The sequence below is a fragment of the Vipera berus genome (assembly GCF_964194415.1).
Source record: "Vipera berus genome assembly, chromosome: 3".
In the NCBI taxonomy this organism is placed as follows: domain Eukaryota; kingdom Metazoa; phylum Chordata; class Lepidosauria; order Squamata; family Viperidae; genus Vipera; species Vipera berus.
In genome coordinates this window covers 165,127,930-165,149,015 of record NC_138204.1, presented here as the reverse complement: position 1 = coordinate 165,149,015, position 21,086 = coordinate 165,127,930, and the positions used below count along the sequence as shown (strand labels likewise).

Below are 21,086 nucleotides of genomic sequence, written 5' to 3'. Positions count from 1 at the left end.
ATTGTTATTTAGCCATACATAAATGTATTTGGGGGAAATTTGGTAATTTCAGCTTGAGACTAATATTCATATAGAGATGAATGTTTAATAGTTGTAAGTAGGCCAAGAAGGTTTTAGCAGCTGTGTAAATCAACCCACCCACCCACCTACCTGCCCGCCCCTGAGATGAATGATCCCTCATTCTGCTGTTCAAAATCAGTAACATGGACTACTGTATCACAACTTAAATATGTGCTGGAATAATGATTCAGTATTTCTGATAATTGTGTTTGTGGTTAAGAATATTCATTCTTATTTGTTCTGAATACTGTTCATATGTGTTCTAGAAAGTATTCTACACGTACAGGAAAAGTAAAAGATCAGGTAGATGGTATGGAAGAATTCTTGGATGCATTAGAGACTCAAAGTCTCAGGGGCTTTGACTGCTATTTATTAAAATGATAGGATAGGATAGGATAGGATAGGATAGGATAGGATAGGATAGGATAGGATAGGATAGGACAGAACTGAACCTTGGAGGTCTAGTCCAGCCCCCTGCTCAAGCAGGAGGACCTATATACCGTCTCAGACAAGTGATTGTCTAGACCACAGGTCTGCAACCCGCGGCTCCGGAGCCGCATGCGGCTCTTTCAGCCGTCTCCTACGGCTCCCAGTCCTCTGCCATGTGCAGTCCAAAAAACAAAAAAGTGGGACTAAAAAAGTTCAACCAATCAGTTCAAATATGCAGGGTAGGTGCACATCTCACCTTGGCTCCAGTCTTCAGTCAAACCCTGTTCTGCGCATGCGCGCATGTACACACATGTGCACACATTTTTTGCGGCTCCCAGTTTTTCCTTTTGTGAGGGAACCGGTTCCAAGTGGCTCTTTCACTGTTTCAGGTTGCTGACCCCTGGTCTAGACTTTAGCCTCTTCTTAAAAATCTCTAGTGATGGAGCACCCATGATTTCTGGAGGCAAGCTGTTCCACTGGTTAATTGTCCTCGCTGTCAGGAAGTTTCTCCTTATTTCCAGGTTGAATCTCTCTTTGCTCAGTTTCCAACCATTGTTTCTTGTCCTGCCCTCTGGAGCTTTGGTGAATAACATGACCCCTCTTCTTTGTGGCAGCCCCTCAAATACTGGAATACTGCTATCATGTCTCCCCTATTTCTTCTTTTCTTTAGACTAGCCAAACCCAAGTCGTGCAGTCGTTCTTCGTATGGTTTAGTCTTCAGGCCTTTAATCATCTTAGTTGCTCTTCTCTTATAGCTTGTGACTGGCTTATTTTGTAAAAATTATTCATGTTCTCGTAACTTCCTATGGACAGTTACAATGATTTGTCTGTGTCTTTGGAAATAGTGCAGAAACTACAGTTCATTCAAATCAGCATCTATGCCAACTGGACTTAACAGGTGCAAAATATATTATGTTGTTTCTTTGCAGTCTGTCTATAGTCCATTTCCAAACCCAGTTCAAAGTACATTTACAAACTCTAAATGGCTTAGTAACTTAGGAACATCTTTTTCCTAATATTTAGCTATTTGGATTCTAGTGATCTGTGAATAAGGCTTATCTCCAAGTACCTTTGCCAAATTAAGTGAGGCAGATAATCACAGAAAGGGCATTTTTAGGGCAGGTGCTTTGTTTATGGAACCTGAAAAAAACCTGGAAAAGTTTAACACATACCTTATTATGTTTCTTGGATCAATCATTTTATTTCAATTTGTAGTATTGTTATTCTTTATTACTATTCTTGGTTTTTATCTCTACTGAGTGATGTAGAAATGTAGCATACAAAATGAATCTAATAAGATATTGAGATTATTGTATTAACCAATTTAAAATTGTTGCCAGGATGAAAGATAAACTCCATTTACAGGCTATTTGTTTTAAATAAGCTTCAGATTTGTTTTCTTCTCTTCCCATAGTTATATATTTTGATTCATGGACACAATTTCTGCAAGTCTGTGAATGATTGTGAAAGCACCATAAGTATTGACTTTTTGCTTACAAATACATTTTAGTTAGTAAGCAAATCTGCAAATACAGAATCCAGAAATAAGGAGAATTGACTATACCTGTGGTGGCAGATCCATGGCACGCGTGCCACAGGTGGCACACTGAACCCTCTCTGTGGGCACACGCGCCATTTCCCCAGTCCTAGGCCTTCAGTCCCATCCATGAGCAACCTGCAGCAATACCTGCCCAGGGTAAGGTTGCTGCACCCGCCCCTGCCTTCCCCAAGTGTTCTTTTTTAGTAACCTGCCTTTCAGCTGCATTCCGTTTCTCCATTTCTCAGTCTTCGCCATGGGTTTCTGGGAGTATCGGTTAAAAAAAAAGTTCCATCAGACTTTCTAACTTCTCGTGAGCTCTCAAGAAGTTAGAAAGTGATGGAACTTTTTTTTTTTACTGATAATCCCACAAACAAGCGGTGAAGGCTGAGAAGCAAACAGAGAAACGGAATGCAGCTGAAAGGCAGGTTACTAAAAAATAACATTTGAGGCAAGTTCATCTGGGCAGGGGGTGGCAACCTTACCCTGCATGGTGGTGGGAAGGTGGGGCGCGTGCCCTTCCCATGCCAGGCCAGCCCCTGCAGCCCCGGGGAGGCCATGCTGGGTGGCAGTGGGCAGGGTGTTGAGGTGGGGGCCGGCAGGCTGACCAAAGCAGCAGGTGGAGCGCCGGAGGCTCGGGGAGGGAGGGCGCTGAAGTGGGTGGTCGGGCCATTTGCAAGAGCAACACGTCTGAGTGGAAAGCAGCCTTGGAACAAGTGGGGCAATTAAGGAAAGAAATCCTCGCTCCCCTCCCCAAAATTGCTTTTCTTTCCTTACCTGACTTCTGGCCCCATGCCATTGCTCCTTCGCAATCTGCCACTACTGCCGTGTGCAAGGAAACAATGGAAGTTTTTTGGGGGGGAAAAAGGTCAATCAATCCTAACTTCTCTTGAAAGATCGCGTTGCTTTTGCCAATAGCCTGAGCGCCCATTTCAGCGTCCTCCCTCCCCAAGCCTCTGGCACTCCACCTGCTGCTTTGGTGGCTCTGTAGGCAGAGCTGAGAAGTTCTCTTCTCTGTCACAGAAGAGAACTTTGCAGCTTTGCCTACAGAGCCACCAAAGCTGTAGTTGAATGGGTTGGTGAGGGGGAAACCTGCCACACTTGTTCCATGGCCGCTTTTGGCCAAGCTGCATTGCAGCAGCATTGGGCGCAATACGCAAGGTGGCAAACTGCTGCACCATGCCAAAACCAGCCGTTTGCCGCCACCTGCACAATGCCGCTGCCATGAGGCCGCGGAACAAGCCAGGCAGCGGTAAGAAACCGGTATACCAGTTCCTTACCTCTGCCCGACTTATTCAGCGGCATTGGGTGCGACGCGCAAGGCGGCAAATGGCTGCAGCCGGAGGTAGACAGCCATGTCGTGCCGAAACCAGCCGTTTGCCGCCTCCTGCCCAATGCTGCCATAAGACCGCGGAACAAGCCGGATGGCAGTAAGAAACCAGTATACCGGTTCCTTACCTCCGCCCAGCTTTTTTCCTGGCCTCATTGGAGCGGCATTGGGTGCGACATGTGAGGCGGCAAATGGCCGTAGCTGGAGGCAAACAGCCACATCGCGCCAAAACCAGCCATTTGCCGCCTCCTGCCCAGTGCCGCTGCCATGAGGCCATGGAACAAGCTGGGTGGTGGTAAGAAACCGGTATACCCCACAGGCATCCCTCCTTGCGAGCAACATCGAGGTGGCCATGCCCAACCCAGCCACGCCCACCCAGTCTGCTGTGACCACCTCAGCCATGCCCACCCAATGGGCCACGCCCACCCGGCATCTGATGATACAAAAGTGGGTTTGGGGTTGTAGTTTGGGCACTCGGTCTCTAAAAGGTTCGCCATCACTGAACTATACAAATCAAATATAGACTATTTCATGTCCTTGGGAAGGAGTCAATAGGTGGATAAAAATGCCAAATCCAGTCTAAACATCTGGATGACTGTGACAAACCATAATAAAAATCATAATTGGCATATTGATTAAAATATACTGTTTTCAACTAAAAAGAATGCTTAAAACCAGAAGTGTAGAATGGAATTTCTGCTCTTCTAAATCACATGCACTACAAATTCATTATAATATTTTCTAAATTTCTAAATTTCTGTAGGACTACTGCAGTCAACATACAAAAGATAGTAGACAAAATGATTTGCAAAATAGGTAAATATTTTTAATTGATTTTTACAATGTTTGTACCATTAACATCTTAAATTTAGTAGCCTTGGAGCAGTGGGCTAATGCCTCCTTAAGTAGCACCAGCTGCCTGCAATTAGTGCAGGTTCGCATCCCACCAGGCTCAAGGTTGACTCAGCCTTCCATCCTTCCAAGGTAGGTAAAATGAGGACCCAGATTGTTGGGGGCAATTAAGCTGACTTTGTAATAATGCCGCTTGGGGGTGTGTGAAAGCCCTAACAAGCAGGCATATACATAGAATGAAGGCTACTGCTAAGCTTGTAAGCCGCCCTGAGTCTTCGGAGAAGGGCGGGATATAAATGTAATAAAAAATAAAAAAAATAAAAAAATAAAAAATTTATCTGATCTTAGTTAAGTGAAGTCCAAATATGATCATATTAAACATAGACCTTTCCATATCACTATGATGTTGTGGTATTAGAACCCCAATTTGCATGCTATCTCCACAGTGTGTATCCAAAAGAAGGATCACTTATAATTAAGCTTTCTGTTCCTGTAAAAGTTATTTTTTTCTTCAAAATGTGGCCCTTCTTCTTTCCTTCAGGGAAGGCCACTCTTCTATGAGTTAAAATCCCAGTGAGTATATTTTTTTTTTCAGAGTCAGGCAGATGTTTTTCTCTAATCATCTACCTTTCAACATACTATTTCAAGTCCTCACCATATCATTTCATCCTCCCTAGAATTAATTTACTGATTCATTGATTCATTAATTCATCTAGCTCAGGGCTTTTCAACTAGTGGTACGGGTACCACCTGTGGTACATTGGCACCTGGCAGGTGGTACGCGACCATCCTAGAGAAGTGGTAGCGGGGGAGGGGAATGACCTGAACCCGTGGCAGCACCGCACAAGCCTGTGCAAGAGATGGCTGGAGCTGCAGGGCTCAGCGAAAGCGCCAGGCTCCAGCTGGAATGTTGCAGCATCTCCAGGGTCTTGTGATTTACATTCAGATGCTTGACAACTGATTTCATATTTATGATGGTCACAGTGTCCCAGGGTCATGTGAAGTGACCAAAACCTGCTGTAACCACCCAGGGGGGGGAATAAAAACCAAATGCCACCCCACCCCACCCCACCTGCCAATCCTCAACAGAAATGCTCACAACAATGAAAACCTTGGATAGGAGGAAGAGCGCTGCCGGGCGGGCAGGCAGGTGTCTTGCTCGGCTGTGGCTTGGGGGGGCACTTTTTTCAGTGCCATTGTAACTTCAAACAGTCACTAAGTGAACTGTTGAGGACTACCTGTACTTCATCACTTTTTTCCTTTTTTTTTTGGTCAAGTTTTTGACACCTTGCTAGGTGACTGGTGGTACTCGGATGTTGCCAGATCCTAAAAGTGGTACAATGGGTGAAAAGGTTGAAAAGCCCTGATCTAGCTATTCTGGTGCCACTGTAAATTTTTCCCCCAAAAGGGTAGTAATTCAATTTTCCCTTCTTTTCTAATAACCTCCTTTCAAAGATCAGACATAAAATACCTATCTAGGCTCTAGAACAGGCTTTTCAACCTTTTCACCCATTGTACCACTTTTAGGATATGGCGACATCCGAGTACCACCAGTCGCCCAAGCTTTCGGATCTTTCCACTGATTAAAAACAGGTAATGTAGTTTACTTGCATAAAATAACCATGCATGTTGAGGTCAAATGTTCTAAATACCTATATGATGTAGTTAAGTCATGCAACCTTTTTTTAAAATATTAAGCAGCCAGAAATGATAAAGTATTTTATATAGATGACTGTACTGGAAGAGTATAGTTATCTATACAGTATAGTACATGTAGTCCTTGACTTACAACAGTTCATTTAGTGACCATTCAAAGTTACAACAGCACTGAAAAAAAACTGACTTAAGTCTGTTTTTTACACTTATGACTGTTACAGCATCCCCATGATCACATGATCAAAATTCAGATGCTTGGCAACTGGTTCATATTTATGATGATTGTAGTGTCCTGGGATCACATGATCAGCTTTTGCGACCCTCTGACAAGCAACATCATTGGGGAATCTGGATTTACTTAACCATATTATTAACTTGATAAATGCAATGATTCACTTTAACAACTGTGGCAAAAAGAGTTGTAAAATTAACTTAATAAATTTTGGGCTCCATTTTATTTGTAATTTGAGGACTACCTGTATTGCATTCTTCTCTTCTCTGAACTTAGCATAGAACTACATTAACCATTGACTTATCAGAGAATGTAGATACTAAGCAGAATGAACAAAAATGTTTTTGAAATTAATTTAAATATAATTAGATTGCTGAATGTATTAAGTTTATCTCATCTTGATTAAATTGAAAGTGTACTGTATAGCTTTGAACAAAGTTTAGTCTTTTCTGAGATCTCAGCAAGAAAGAGAGCAGGTGACACAAAATTCATACTATTCAAATCTTTGAACTATACCAGGGGTCAGCAACCTGAAACAGTGAAAGAGCCACTCGGAACCGGTTCCCTCACAAAAGGAAAAACTGGGAGCCGCAAAAAATGTATGCACATGCGCGCATGCACAGAACAGGGTTTGACTGAAGAGTGGAGCCAAGGTGAGATATGCACCTACCCTGCATATTTGAATTGATTGGTTGAACTTTTTTAGTCCCACTTTTTTTTTTTGGACTGCACATGGCAGAGGACTGGGAGCCGCAGGAAATGGCTGAAAGAGCCGCATGCGGCTCCGGAGCCGCAGGTTGCAGTCCTGTGAACTATACCAATAGCCAAAATCACATATATTTGTTATATCTTGCTTTTTTTCAGGAGTTCAAGTGTTTAACCTTTTAACTATGATCTGTTGATCAAATAATAATAACCTGGTTCCCATGGAACTTTCTGGCTAATGGGGATGTCCACAAATTAAGCTAAGCAAAAGCAAAAAAACCCAAAACATCACATTACAACCATTTTGACATTTTAGAATATTTAGAGGGAGGTGCAAAAACATTTTGAGAACCTTGGAACAACATCAGAACAGTGTCAGTAAGATTGAACAACCCATTTCAAATGACAGTTGAAGCAACAACTCTTTTGAGCTCGAAATATTTTGAATTCAAAATATTCTGCTGTATGTACTATTTAAATGTCATTTTTCCTCAAAGACAGTGGTTTTGTTTTTAGATAGAAAAATATACTGGAAGTTAGTCCCTCTCACTGAGATAAACTGAAATATTTGTTTTAAAATATGTATGCTTTCATATATTTATTTGAATTCCAAATATATGTGGAATATAAATTTGCTACAATTTCATTGCTGATTCTAATGAAACTGCTGAATTTTGATGTGAGATACAGTGTTTTAAATTTTTTGGAGACATTTTCAATCAGTATGTTTTTAATTACTTGAAATGTTTGCATCTGAGTATATTGAATTCTGGAATGTGTTATCAATAGTGGTGATGCTAACTCCCATATTTTTTCAACTTGCAATATGTCTGCAAATGCAGATTTTAAAAAAGGAATTTCCAAATGTTGGAGCTGTTTAATTTTTTTGTGTGTGAATGAAACAAAAAGCTTTGCAAAGCATAATTAAATGCAATAATAAGATGTTATTGAAGACTAGCAGTAACTAACTTTTAAAAACTGCAGGACCCTCTATATAATACTTGTCCTCGCTTTGGATTTTGTGGTAGAAATCAGATAACTATAGTTATGTGTTTATTAAACAACCAACAAAAGTAATTTTTCTCCAGTATGTTTTCCCTTGTTTAATGTTCAAAGATACAACACTTATGTTGCTCTCCATATTTGTTGTGTGAGCAATCTGTTGCAAAATGTTCTGGCATTTTCCAGTGTAATGGTAATTGTGTGAGGCTTCCAAAATAATATTGGCTGAACTATTTTTTTCTGTTTACAAACATTGAATTAAACAAGTAATAAAATAAAAATAATTTTAATTTGCATTCTAATTAATTTTAAAATATGTGTAAAACATGTTTTATAACATAAATGTTTTCAAGCCATTTTAAATATAATACCATGGTGATATATATAAAGAATAACTCCCACTTAGGAAAATGAAAAAGGCACTGATAGTTGTAAGAATGTTTAAATAAAAATAGCCAGCTTTTTTTTTAAAAAAAACCCCTCTCCTTGCATGAATATATACTGCATACTTACACACCTTTGGTATCTCATAAATTTGATAATTTTAATATATGTTCTACCTGTACGACGTTCAATTTAGAACTATGTTTTTTAAAATAAGGACACAGTTCGGTATAACTTACTCCCAAACAATAATTATTCATTTTTTATGACTAGACACTCAAGACTTAAGTTTAATAGGTTCATTGATTGGTCTTATGACCATATCAATAAAATAAAAGTAAAATACATGGTATATTTCCAAGATGAAATAGGTAAAAGAAAATTCAATAATAAAATACATATGTGTTAAATACAAACATCAATGTTCAGATAAATACATCACCTTTACTCAATACACCAATCTGTTTAGTAGAATAGATTCTTAGCTAAACTACCTTGTGTATAAATTTAACAGTTCTTCTAACAGTGCATATGTTAGAGCCCAAGAAGAAATAGGACAATCTTTAGTTCAGGTCCCAGGTGACTGTTCTTTCAAGTAGGGATTTTAGATATCTTAAGCTAAAAGTTGACAAATAAGTATTTCTGATGGATGGAGTTTTACACCACTACACACTTTCAAGTACATGTTTGAATCTTAATCAGGGGTCTTAATCAGGGGTATGAGTCTGGGTTCCATTTTTAATGTAGCTAATTTCTTCCAAAGAATGTTTCTATTTATGGAATTAAAAGCTAGACTTGAGATCTATGAAGGAAGTAAACGGTTTCTTGTTTTTAATTACTCATTTTGTTATGACATAGTGTAAAACGAAACATTTATCTATCGTGGAGCACTCTGATCTAAATTGCAGTTTGTTTTTCCAGTAAGAGGTTTTTTTCCCCCATCACCAAGTCTTTTGTTTTACTCAAAAAGTATTTTGCACTCATCTTAGCCATGATTCTAATAAGAGTATAGGTCTACAATTTTGGATCACCCTTGCCTGCTTTTTTATATATGGAGAACCCAGACAAGATGCAACCTGTATTATTTATATGGGAGAACAGCTCAGCTAACAGTGGGGCTCACCTAAAAAGCTCCAAGAGAAGAAAATGTCTAGGTGCCTTATTGTGTTTCACAGACTTGATTTCTGATAGTGATAACACTGGCGATGGGTAGGGGAGGTTTTCAAAACCTAATGGGTAAATTATTTGCTTATGTAGATGGCTCTGGTAAGAAATAGCAAATAAAATTGTGTAAAAATCCTCCCCAACTGAAAATGGGCTTAAATTTATATTCCTTCAATAAACTAGATATGATATTCCAAAAAAAATGAATTTGCCCTTTCTCTGAAAGTTCATGTTTTGACTCTATTTTAGTCATGTAGCTGGCTTTTTTATAAGGTATCGGTTTCTTATAATCACAGGTAATTTCTGAAACTCAACATAAACTCAGGACAGCGAACAGAAAGTTATACAGGCAGTCCTTCATTTTAAATAGTTCATTTAATGATGTTCAAAGTTACTATGGCACTGAAAAAAGTGATTTATTACTGCTTTTCACGCTTACAACTGTTGCAGTATCTCTGTCATGTGATCAAAATTCAGATGCTTGGCAACTGACTCATATTTATGACGGTTGTAGTGTCCTGGAGTCATGTGATCACTTTTGCTACCTTCTGATAAAGTCAATGGGGAAGTCAGATTCATTTAACAGCCGTGTTACTAACTTAACAACTGCAGTGATTCACTTAATATCTGTGGCAAGAAAGGTGATAAAATGAGTCACAATTAACTTAATAGCTGTCTTGCTTAGCAACAGAAATGTTGGGTTCAGTTGTGATTGTTTAGTCAAGGATTACCGTATTTTCCGGCGTATAAGACAACTTTTTAACCCATGAAAATCTTCTCAAAAGTTGGGGGTCGTCTTATACGCCCAGTCGTTTTATACGCCGGAAAATACGGTACCTGTAAAGAGGAACATCAACAAAAATGAATATGCATCATGCCTTTGGCAGTACACATATCCACAGTTATACAGATAGTCCTTTACTTACGACTACAATTGCATGCCAATTGCCAATTTTGATCATGTATCCATGGGGATGCTGTAGCGTCCTATGAACTATGAAAACTGGTCATAAGTCACTTTTTTGAATGCCATTATAACTTCAAACAGCCATTAAATGAATGGTTGTAAGTCGAGGACCACTAGTATGCATGAATTTGCAGTCAAACTTAAATATCTTAATTTCTGCCCATTGCTTTAGTTTACTAGTTTAGGTGCTTATATTTGTCTGTCAATAACTGTCTACATATCAGTGAGGATAATAAGAATATATTTTGCTTGGAATGGGCTACAAACATAGTGTAAAACTCTATAAATAGAAGTTTATAACTTTCTTGTAGAAGATGTATATATTAACATAAAAATTGTTCATCCCTACTAATAAATTATGATGGAAAAATCTGTCCAGATGACAGATGATGAAAAGCTAATGGCTAGGATGGCACAAATAGAAGTGGCCTCATTTGCTTTTATCAGATTTACCGTAATTGTTTGCAATTTATTAAGCAATGTAAAGGTTTCAAATATTTTCAAACTATAGAAAATATTACTCTGGTTTTTTGCATGATGGAAAATATAATATTTTGAATTTTAAAATATTTGGAATACTGCATATAATTATTAAGTCTAAGATTATATATAACTTTTGTAGAGAGATGTATTAAAAAGGAGTTATTCTTTACAGCTTGGTGGCCCGGCGGGGGGAAAGGGAAACCAGCCTGTTACTCATGTAAGTTGAGCTGCATGCATACCAGCCTGCCACTTGCACAAGTTGAGCTATGCACACATCTGTGCCAGCCAACCACTCGTGTGGCCTGGTTCTGAACAGACCACGGTCCCTTAGTGGGCCATGACCTGGGGGTTGGGGACCCCTGCTGTAAAAGAAATACTTTTGTATAAAACAGATGTGCATCACAATCAAGCCTAGTCTGTAATTGTAGTTTGTATAAATTACTCCAAGGACTTAAAAATATTAGCTTTTATTTTTGTTTTCTAAGCCTAGCATTTCTAAGCATTGATTTGTAAAATCTTACAAATTAAGGTATTTATTTAGGGATTTCAAAGCCACTTTAGGATTAATTGATAGAACAAGCTGTGTAGGAAGGGATTTTAAGTAATCCTAAATAACCTTCTAAATAAATGATCCAAAATATGATGGACTGTGGCACAGAACAATGTGGAAAAGTCCATGAATATTACTGAAAACTAAAATAAAAATAAAATCCTCTACCATTTCCTAGTATTAAGTCATCTATCACACAGACCAAGGCAGTTTGACTCAGCCTTCCATCCTTCCGAGGTAGGTAAAATGAGGACCCAGATTGTTGGGGGCAATTAAGCTGACTTTGTAATAATGCCGCTTGGGGGGTGTATGAAAGCCCTAATAAGCAGGCATATACATAGAATGAAGGCTACTGCTAAGCTTGTAAGCCGCCCTGAGTCTTCGGAGAAGGGCGGGATATAAATGGAATTAAAATAAAATAAAATAAATAAAGTTTCTTTTGGAATTCTAACATAACTTATAACCTAATTGGAAGGGAATAAAATACATAATAGCATCCAGAAAACTTGTGAATGCTCCAACGCTGGAAGTTTTTAAGAAGAGACTGGACAACCATTTGTCTGAAATGGTATAGGGTTTTCTGCCTGAGCAGGGGGGTTGGATTAGAAGACCTCCAGGGTCCCTTCCAAATTATTATTATTATTGTTGTTGTTGTTGTTGTTGTTGTTATTATTATTATTATTATTATTATTATTATTATTATTATTACTACTACTACTACTATTATTATTAATCACACAGTCAGTCAGATGTTCAGACTGGATTTGGCACTTTTGTCTACCTATCGAGTCCTTACCAAGGACCTGGGATAGGCAGATGTGGAAGTTTGATGGTATTATTGATATCGTCGCAGGATGGAAGCAGTTCCTAGTAAGGTCGCCTTTTGCAATTGACTAATGGTGAATTTGTCAATGCCAATGGTGTTCAAGTGGTGCTCCAGTTGTTCTGGGATTGCACCCAGGGCACCTATAACTATTATCGACAATTGTTAAGTCCGGGGTGTTATGTTGCAGGTGCTTGATTGTTTGAATTCTGAAGTCCAGAGCAGTTTAACTTTATCATTTTCTATGACTTTCTCTATTTTATGACCCCACCAGTTCTTGCTTACAGGCAAATGATATTTCTTGCAGATCTTCCAATGCACCATTGTTGCTACTTTGTCATGCTGCTGCTTATAGTCAGTCTGCGTGACCTTGCAGCAGCTTACCAGGTGGTCCACTGTTTCTTCAGCTTCTTTGCATAGGCGGCACTTACTGTCTGTTGCTGTCTTCTCAATTTTGACTTTGTATGCATTTGTCTTTAAGGCTTGGTCATGTGCAGCCAGAATTAGTCCCTTGCTCTCTTTCTTCAACTTTCCTGCTCTTAGCTATTACCAGGTCTTGTTATTATCTGCTTTCCCAGCTATTTGTTTAATGTATTGGCCATGTAGTGCTTTGTCTTCCCATGCCTCTATTCTGTTCTTTATTTTGTCTTTCTTGTAGGCCAGTTTGGTCTCTCCAGTAGTCAGTAAGTCTTCCTGATATACTAATTTCAGTGCATCTTCATCATTGTCCTTCAGATATCCTTCCAAAGCCATTTTTTCTTCTTCAACAATCTGATGTACTTGCAGTATTCCACGTCCACCTATTTGCTTTGGTAGGTAGAGTCTGTCAATGTCACCGCATGGATGAAGGGCATGATTCATTATCGTTATTTTTCTGGTCTTTCTATCCATTGCTTTTAGTTCTGCTTCAGTCCAATCCACTATTCCAGCTGTGTATCTAATGACTGGAATTGCCCAGGTGTTGATTGCCTTCATGGTATTTCCTCCATTGAGTTTGGACTTTTAGATCTTCTTCACTCTCTTGATGTATTCACCTCTAATCTTTTTTTTTACTTCAGTGTGCTTGATGTTGTCAGCTTGAAGGATACCCAAGTATTTGTAGTAATCTTCCTCATCCAGACTCTTAATGTTATTTTCGTGGGGCATCTTTATTCCTTCCGTTTTCACTATTTTTTCTTGTTTGAGAGTAAGTGTGGCACATTTGTCCAAGCCAAACTCCATTGCAATATCTTGGCTATATATATATACAGTGTTCAGCAGCGATTCTATTTCAGATGTTTTTCCATACAGCTTCAGATCATCCATATAAAGGAGGTGGGATAGTCTGGCAGATGTTTTTGATGTTTGATAGCCATGTCCTGAGTTATTCAGTATTGTTGACAGAGGAAACAGTGCAATAACCAGTGCTTTTTTTGTAAAAGAAAAAGGTGCCGGAACTCACACATGTCATACAACCCGCCTTGCCTACCATACAAGGTTCCATCCAAAAAAGGTGCCGGAACTCCGTTCTGAGCGTTCTATGACAAAAAAAGCCCTGGCAATAACAAATAGTAGTGGTGATAATGAATCTCCTTGAACTATTCCTCTCTTGATATTAACCTCTCCCAGTCTTTCACCATTGACCTGCAACTGTGTCTTCCATTGTGCCATCGATCTTTGCACAAATTTTCTGATGTTTCTACTGACTCCTGTTATTTCTAGGCACTTGATTATCCAGTCATGTGGCAAAGAATCAAATGCCTTTTTATAGTCAATCCATGCCACATTCAGGTTGGTCTTCCTTTTCTTGCAGTTTTCCAAGATCATTTTGTCTATTAGGAGTTGATCTTTTGTTCCTCTGCCATTGGGGCGGTTTCCTTTCTGTTTGGGTGGAAAGAGATTGTTTTCAACTAGATGCTTTTGTATTGCATCAGCTACCACACCAGTTGGCAATTTGAAAGTTGTTGGTAAGCAGGTAATTGGCCTGTAGTTGTCTGTTGTTGCCCCTTTTGCTGGATTTTTCATTATTAGGTAGGTTTTCCCAGTTGTTAGCCACTTTTCAATTTCTCCTCCTTGTAATATATTGTTAAACTGCTTGGCAATGAGTGGGTATATAACAGTTAGATGTTTCAACCTAAACCCATGCAGTTCATCTTCACCTGCTGCTGACCAATTTTTTTATCTTCCTTGCTCTTTTTTCTATCATTTTTGTTGTTATTACTAGTTCTTTTATTTCAGCTTCTGTTTTATTTGTATCCTAGTTGTGTTTCTTTGTGTTATCCCATATCTGCTTCCAGAACTGCACTGTTTCTTCCTTGTCAGGTACTGACTGATTCATTGCAGTTTCTCCATTGATGGATTGGTAGAAACGTTTCTTATTGGATTGAAATTGGAGGTTCTGCCTATAATTTGCAATTCAAGCTTCATATCTACTGATTTTCTTGGCTATAGCTGTTATTTGCTGCTTTATTATTTCCAGTGCTTCCTTGATCTTTCTTGTTTCTAAGTGGTATTTCTTGATTAGGTATTCTTTGGTCTTCTTGTTCTTCAGCTTCTTTTCTTTCATCTGTTCTAGCTTGCTTGCATGTGATCTTAACTTGCTGATCTTATTTTCTAGTCTAACCTTCCATTTTTGTGGTGCACTGTTTGTTTTTCTTCTTTGTTGATTTTGCATCCCAGGTATTCAGTTATAACTGCAGCTGTGCTGTACATTAGTTGGTTTGTTTCTTGCAGCGAATTGGTGCTTATACTTGATATTGCAGTATTTGCATCTTTTAATGCTTGTGCTAGCTGTTTCTTTGGAACAAGCTTCAAAGCAGGCAGTCTTATTCTGTTGTTTTTGTGCTGTTCTACATGCTCAGTTATTCTTTCTTTCAATTCTTTTATTTCTTTAGTTAGAGGGCTTTGTTCTTCCTGAGGAAGAGATGCTTGGTTTCCAAATGAGAACAGTTGTATATCTCTGCTGGATTCCTTCACTGCCAATTCCCCTGACTTGCCTCTACATTCTGAATTACTTCTGGCAAGGCTTTGATTTCTTTGCCCTGGGTAACCTTTGCAGTTCGTCCAATTCTGTTTCTGTGAATATTTTATTTCATATTATAAATCGGCGTTGATCTGCTAGTCTCTATTCTGTTATTTCTGATTCTGGATGTTGTTCTTTCCAGAACTGGTGCATTCGTTTTAGATATCCTCTTCTTGTTGGACTTGATCTGTAATAACAGATCATTATTTCTTTGTTTCAATCATTGTGTATTTGCGACGGGTAAACACCATTTCTTCCAGTAGTTCTGCAGCTGCTGGCCCTGGTTGCTCAGCCAACAGTCCTGAGTCCTGTAACCCATTTTTCACCAGATATCCAGGAACTCCAACATCTAGCACGGACCTTGTTAACTCAGGCAACATCCGAGCCAGTATGGCATTCTGCAATTTAGGTCTCACCATATTTTTTATGGGAGAGACACTCTTTGTCTGACTCCTCTGATGAGACCTATCCTGTATGGTTGAACCTCTGGCATAGCTCTCATCTTCCTCAGAGTACACAAGCCCCACAACCAAATCAAGATAGTGCCTCACTGGGGGATAATGATGATGATGATTGACAACTCTTCATTGGATGGACAGAATAGGCACCAGATTATACTTGTCCCAGTGGGATCTAAATCTGTTCTTTCCTGTTTGTTTTTTGATGAACCGATTTCAGGATAAGAGATTTTATAGAGTTATCAACCAGTTAGTATGCTATATATCATTAAATGAAGAACAGCTGTCTATAAAATGGGGAATAATTTGCTCAATTTGTTTAATTCAAAAGTTACAGATTTTTATTTATAATTAACAAAAAATATAGGCATGCATATTAGAAACTAAAATGTAACTGTATTAATATGTCAAAAGCATAGCAGGTAAACTGATATATTATTTCTAATGGTCCATCTCATTTTTCTTCTGTTGGGTGTGGTTCCCATGGTAATGCCATTTGTAATGAACCTTTATTGTGGAAAGACAGGAACTGATTTTGTATAGAGTTTTGATTCACAACTAGATGGGTTACTGTCATTTGCTTTATTTTAAGGAAAACAAAATGAATCTTAAATTACTTTGATTGTCCTTGAATTTGCATTTTCCTTAATCAAAAGAACCAATTATTATGAACTTGCTGCAAGACGGGAATAATAAAAAAGAACCCCATATAACTTTATTATTGTGCAGATAATCATGGGATTTTGTCATATTTTAACAAAGGGGCAAGTCAAATTATGTTGGCTTGAATGAAAGGGTATGACCAAAGTGAACAGCAGTATAAACTTGGAAGAATAGAACATTATCATGGATATTATAGCTAGCAAAGAGAGAGCTGCTTCATGAAGCTTTGGCTGCTTTGTGGATTAGACCTATGACGATGCCTTTCCCTTAAAGGTAAAGGTTTCCCCTGTCCAGTCATTTACAACTCTAGGGCGATGCTTATCTCCATTTCTTAGCTGAGAGAGCCAACATTGTCTGAAGATATTTCTGTGGTCATGCGGCCAGTATAATTATTCTCCAAGGTTCAGGGAATGCTGTTATCTCCCCACCAAAGTGGTACCTATTTATCTACTTGCATTTGCAGGCTTTCAGACTGCTAGCTGGAATGCCTTTACCATGATTACATTAAAATTTGTCAGATAGGGTAAGTAAGGAAGATTTGAGACATACCAAAGTTAAACAGGATTAAGATCTAGTACTACCTCCATTTTAGTGATGCTGGATGGAAACTGAATGCAGAAAGTCAGATGGCAATTGCAGCTTACTTTATAAGTATTGACTAAGGCAAAGTATAGTTTAGTATAGTGTATGAGACTGGATTTTTTTCCAAGTGAAAGTGTTCCACCTGTAGAATCCTAAATAATTGGATGAATCAAGAAGCTTCCATGGTTTCTATTACTGTGTCTGCTTGCTATAGCTGTTGATGAAAATACAAAAATGAAAGTTAACTGGTTATATCACTCAATTCAAAGATATATTTGGGCCCATTGGCAGTCTGACATTTATGTCCTTTGGCAGTGTATTAATATGAAGATGTTAATATGTACAAAATGCAGTTGGTTTTCAATACAGGTCTGTATTGAATATATCATTGTCATGTACCCATTCAGTTTCTAAACTTGGATAAATTCCATGAATGCATGATTGTGTGCTCCTCTAGATAAGAATATGGTTTAGAATTGTGTGTCTTTGTTAGCTGTGCTAATTTTGCAAATATCCAGAGAGAATTATGTTAGCAGATAATAAATCACAACACAGGTAATAGTATCCTAGATGTGTCCTGCAAAGTGATCTTTTAGTTTAGTGTAATCAATAGATAACTTAAATATTCACAATTTAACTTCTGTGAAAAGAAGTAAATATTCTTCATGTACATTTAATAAAAATCAGACAATATTGCTGTGTTATATACATTTTAGAAAAATATAACTTTTAATATGAAACTTTTATTACTCTTACCATCTGTTGCTTAAAATACCTTATGTCATCAGAGCACTTGATCTGTACAAATCCTTGCTGCTACTTTAAGACAAATTTCATAAAAGTCATACCCTAATCATAACAATGTCCATTTTAAATAGTAACTCAAAATATGGTAATTCATGAGTTACCCAAAACAATAAGGGAAGTCCATCAAATAGGCTTTATTCTTTGATGTGCATTAGTAGAGCTTCACTTCAGCACTATTTTCAAAGTAGCAAAATTGATTTAATAAGATTCTCAGTATGGAAAAAATTAAGTCTTTAACATAAATTTGAATTTTTTTCTCTATAATTTGGAAATCAAATTATAATTCAAAATCAGTTATTAGCTTCCTTTTCTCCTGTAGGTGGCAGCAAGATGTTAACTCCTTTTGATTTCCAATATGAAGAGCTACTTTATTCTATTTGTTCAATATGTACAGTCAATATTTTCTCTTTTTTTCCAGAGCAGCCATAATGTTTATCTAGAAATGTGGAATTAATAAAAATACCTCTTATGTTTAAATTGTCATCCAGAAAAGCCAAATTACTGTCAATATATAAATAAAACTTGTAGATTCTCTTTAAAAATAGAATTTCAGTCCTCTACTGAGTAATGGAAGCAAAAAAGTGCATTTCAAATTTGAAAATATTTTATCAATAGTATTTATTTTTAGAATTCTAATAATAGACATCAGTTGTCTTCCATTTTTATTTAACAGTTTATTAAGATGCTGTAGATCGGGTTTCCAACCTTGGCTTTGCTGGGTGTGGAATTCTGGGAGTTACAAAGTCCATAAGTTTTAAAGTTGCCAATGTTAGAGACCCTGGCCACAGATCACCCTTGATTCAGTTGGGGAAAAATGAATAAAAATATGAAACAGGAGTTTGACACTCCTGCTTTAAGCAAAGAAATAAGCCTGATTGATGACAGCTGGTTGCAGCCTATATAAGAATCTGTTCTATCCCTATTCTTTTTAACAACAACAACAGTAATAATAGTAATAGTAATAGTAATAATAAAGTTGGAAGGGACCTTAGAGGTCATCTAGTCCAACCTCCTGCTCAGGCAGGAAACCCCATACCATTTCAAACAAATGGCTGTCCAGTCTCTTCTTAAAAACTTCCAGTGTTGGAGCATTCACAGCTTCTGGAGGCAGGTTGCTCCACTGATTAATTGTTCTAACTGTCAGGAAATTTCTCCTTAGTTCTAGGTTGCTTCTCTCTTTGGTTTATTTATTTATTTATTTATTTTTGGGACTTATATGCCGCCCTATCTCCCAAAGGACTCAGGGCGGCTTGCAACAATAAAAAACAACAATACAAAAATTAAAAAAAAACTGTTTCCATCCATTGCTTCTTGTCTTTCCATCCATTGCCTCTTGTTTTTGATGGAAACAATGTCTGATATATATGGCTTATGTGTGATATTGATGTGTGGATTCTGCTTCTTGGACCTTGGGCAAGAATACATGGGGCATACAGAATCTTTCAGGCAAGGGTGGTGGTAGGTTGAGACTGGTGAAGTGGGCATCCCACCCAACGCACCTTACAAGGCAGACAGAGCCCCTGCACTGTAGACTTGAGGCTGGGCAGCAATGGCAAGCCCAACAAAGAGTCAAAGTGAAGAATTTTGAAAGTCAGTTTGGGCAATGGTGATAGGGGTTTCAGCAGAGAAATGCAGTAGCCTCTTCATTTTGGCCATGCTGTAAGGTGCAGCCAAAGGGCAGAGAAGGTCTGGGGAAGTTGAAGCAAAGGCAACTGGCAAGAAAAGCACAAGGTCCTTGCCTAATAATTGCAACTAGGAATGACTGGACAGCAGTTGCTAAGCAGCACAGTCATGTGATATTTCACATAGTTAAATATTCACCTAGTAATGTAAATTCTGGTCCCAATTAGAGTTGTAACCAAGGACTACTATAAAGCAATTGATAAACTGCTCCTGGTCCTAACAGTGATACTGTCATTGGTGTCAGCATCAGCTTCCATCCATGCCAAAGAGCAACAAATGGAGGGAGGTATTTTCACAGACATCATAACATGGAGTTGTATACTCGGATTTTTTTAAAGTTTCTATATGTACTGTAGACCTAACCTTCCATGGTTTTTGAAAATACATATTAAATTGCATATCAGTTTGATCATTCTTTATCCAAGGATAAATATTAACATATAATGCCAATCTTTAACCATACAAAATGTTAATTTAAAATTTTGGTCAGTCTGTGGATCCTTTAACCTTTTCTATGCCTACACCGTGTTCCCAAATTTATGTAATATTTTAACTCTAATATTTGGTATTTTTATTTAATATGTACTTATATTTAAGCAGAGTTCAAGACCTATTGTTCTAAAATTAAACTTCTACAAAAGATAGAATATAAAAAAGCAAACAAAAATTATTAAAAAGGAAAAAGATAGGGGAAGGAAAGGTGGAAAGGAATAAAGAAAACCTAATAGAAATAAATAACTTCCAACTTTCTCCAATACAGTTAGAAATACAAAATATATAGAACATAGAATCATAGGGCTGGAAGGGATCCAGAGTTTTTCTAGTCCAGGGGTACCCAACCAGGGGTGCTTACAACCCCTAGGGGTGCAAGATGATATTCCAGTGGGTGCAAAAACGTGGGTTTTCAAAATTATGGTGTATATGCATAATTTGTTGCTGTTATTTTGAACTTTTGTAAGGGGTGTGAGAATATATCAGAAGCGTTCTAGGGGAGTGGGGTCTAGAAAAGGTTGGGAACCACTGTTCTAGTCCAACCCCCTGCTCAAGGCAGGAGACCGTATACCATCCCTGTCAAGTGGTTGTCCAGTTTATTTTTGAAAACCTCCAGTGATGGAGCACTCATAACAAGAGGCAAGTTATCCCATTGATTGTTCTCACTGTCAGAAAATTTCTCCTTACTTCTAGGTTAGATCTCTCTTTAACAAGCTTCTCAAGTACTAGAAGACAGTTATCACGTACCCCTGTAATCCTTCTCTTCAATAGGCTAGACCACAGGTCTGCAACCCGTGGCTCCAGAGCCGCATGCGGCTCTTTCAGCCGTCTCCTGCGGCTCCCAATCCTCTGCCATGTGCAGTCCAAAAAAAAAAAGTGGGACTAAAAAAGTTCAACCAATCAATTCAAATATGCAGGGTAGGTGCATATCTCGCCTTGGCTCCACTCTTCAGTCAAACCCTGTTCTGCGCATGCGCGCATGTATGCGCATGTGCACACATTTTTTTTGTGGCTCCCAGTTTTTCCTTTTGCGAGGGAACCGGTTCCGAGTGGCTCTTTCACTGTTTCAGGTTGCTGACCCCTGGGCTAGACATACCTAACTCCTTCAACTGTTTGTCATACGATTTAGCCTCCATAGTAAGTGGTGCTACTTTAACCTCAGTATTTTTTAATAAGGAACTGAAAATTACATTGATTGAGTCTAAGTTGGTAATCTGCATTGCCAG

At 38.3% G+C, this 21,086-nt stretch overlaps 1 protein-coding gene across 5 annotated transcripts in view; it reads left to right on the top strand.

Moving 5' to 3' along the window:
* The window catches only part of ANKRD12 (ankyrin repeat domain 12), a 73,920-nt gene that overhangs the window by 2,835 nt on the left and 49,999 nt on the right, over window positions 1-21,086 (top strand). The gene's annotated exons all lie outside the window — the stretch shown is intronic.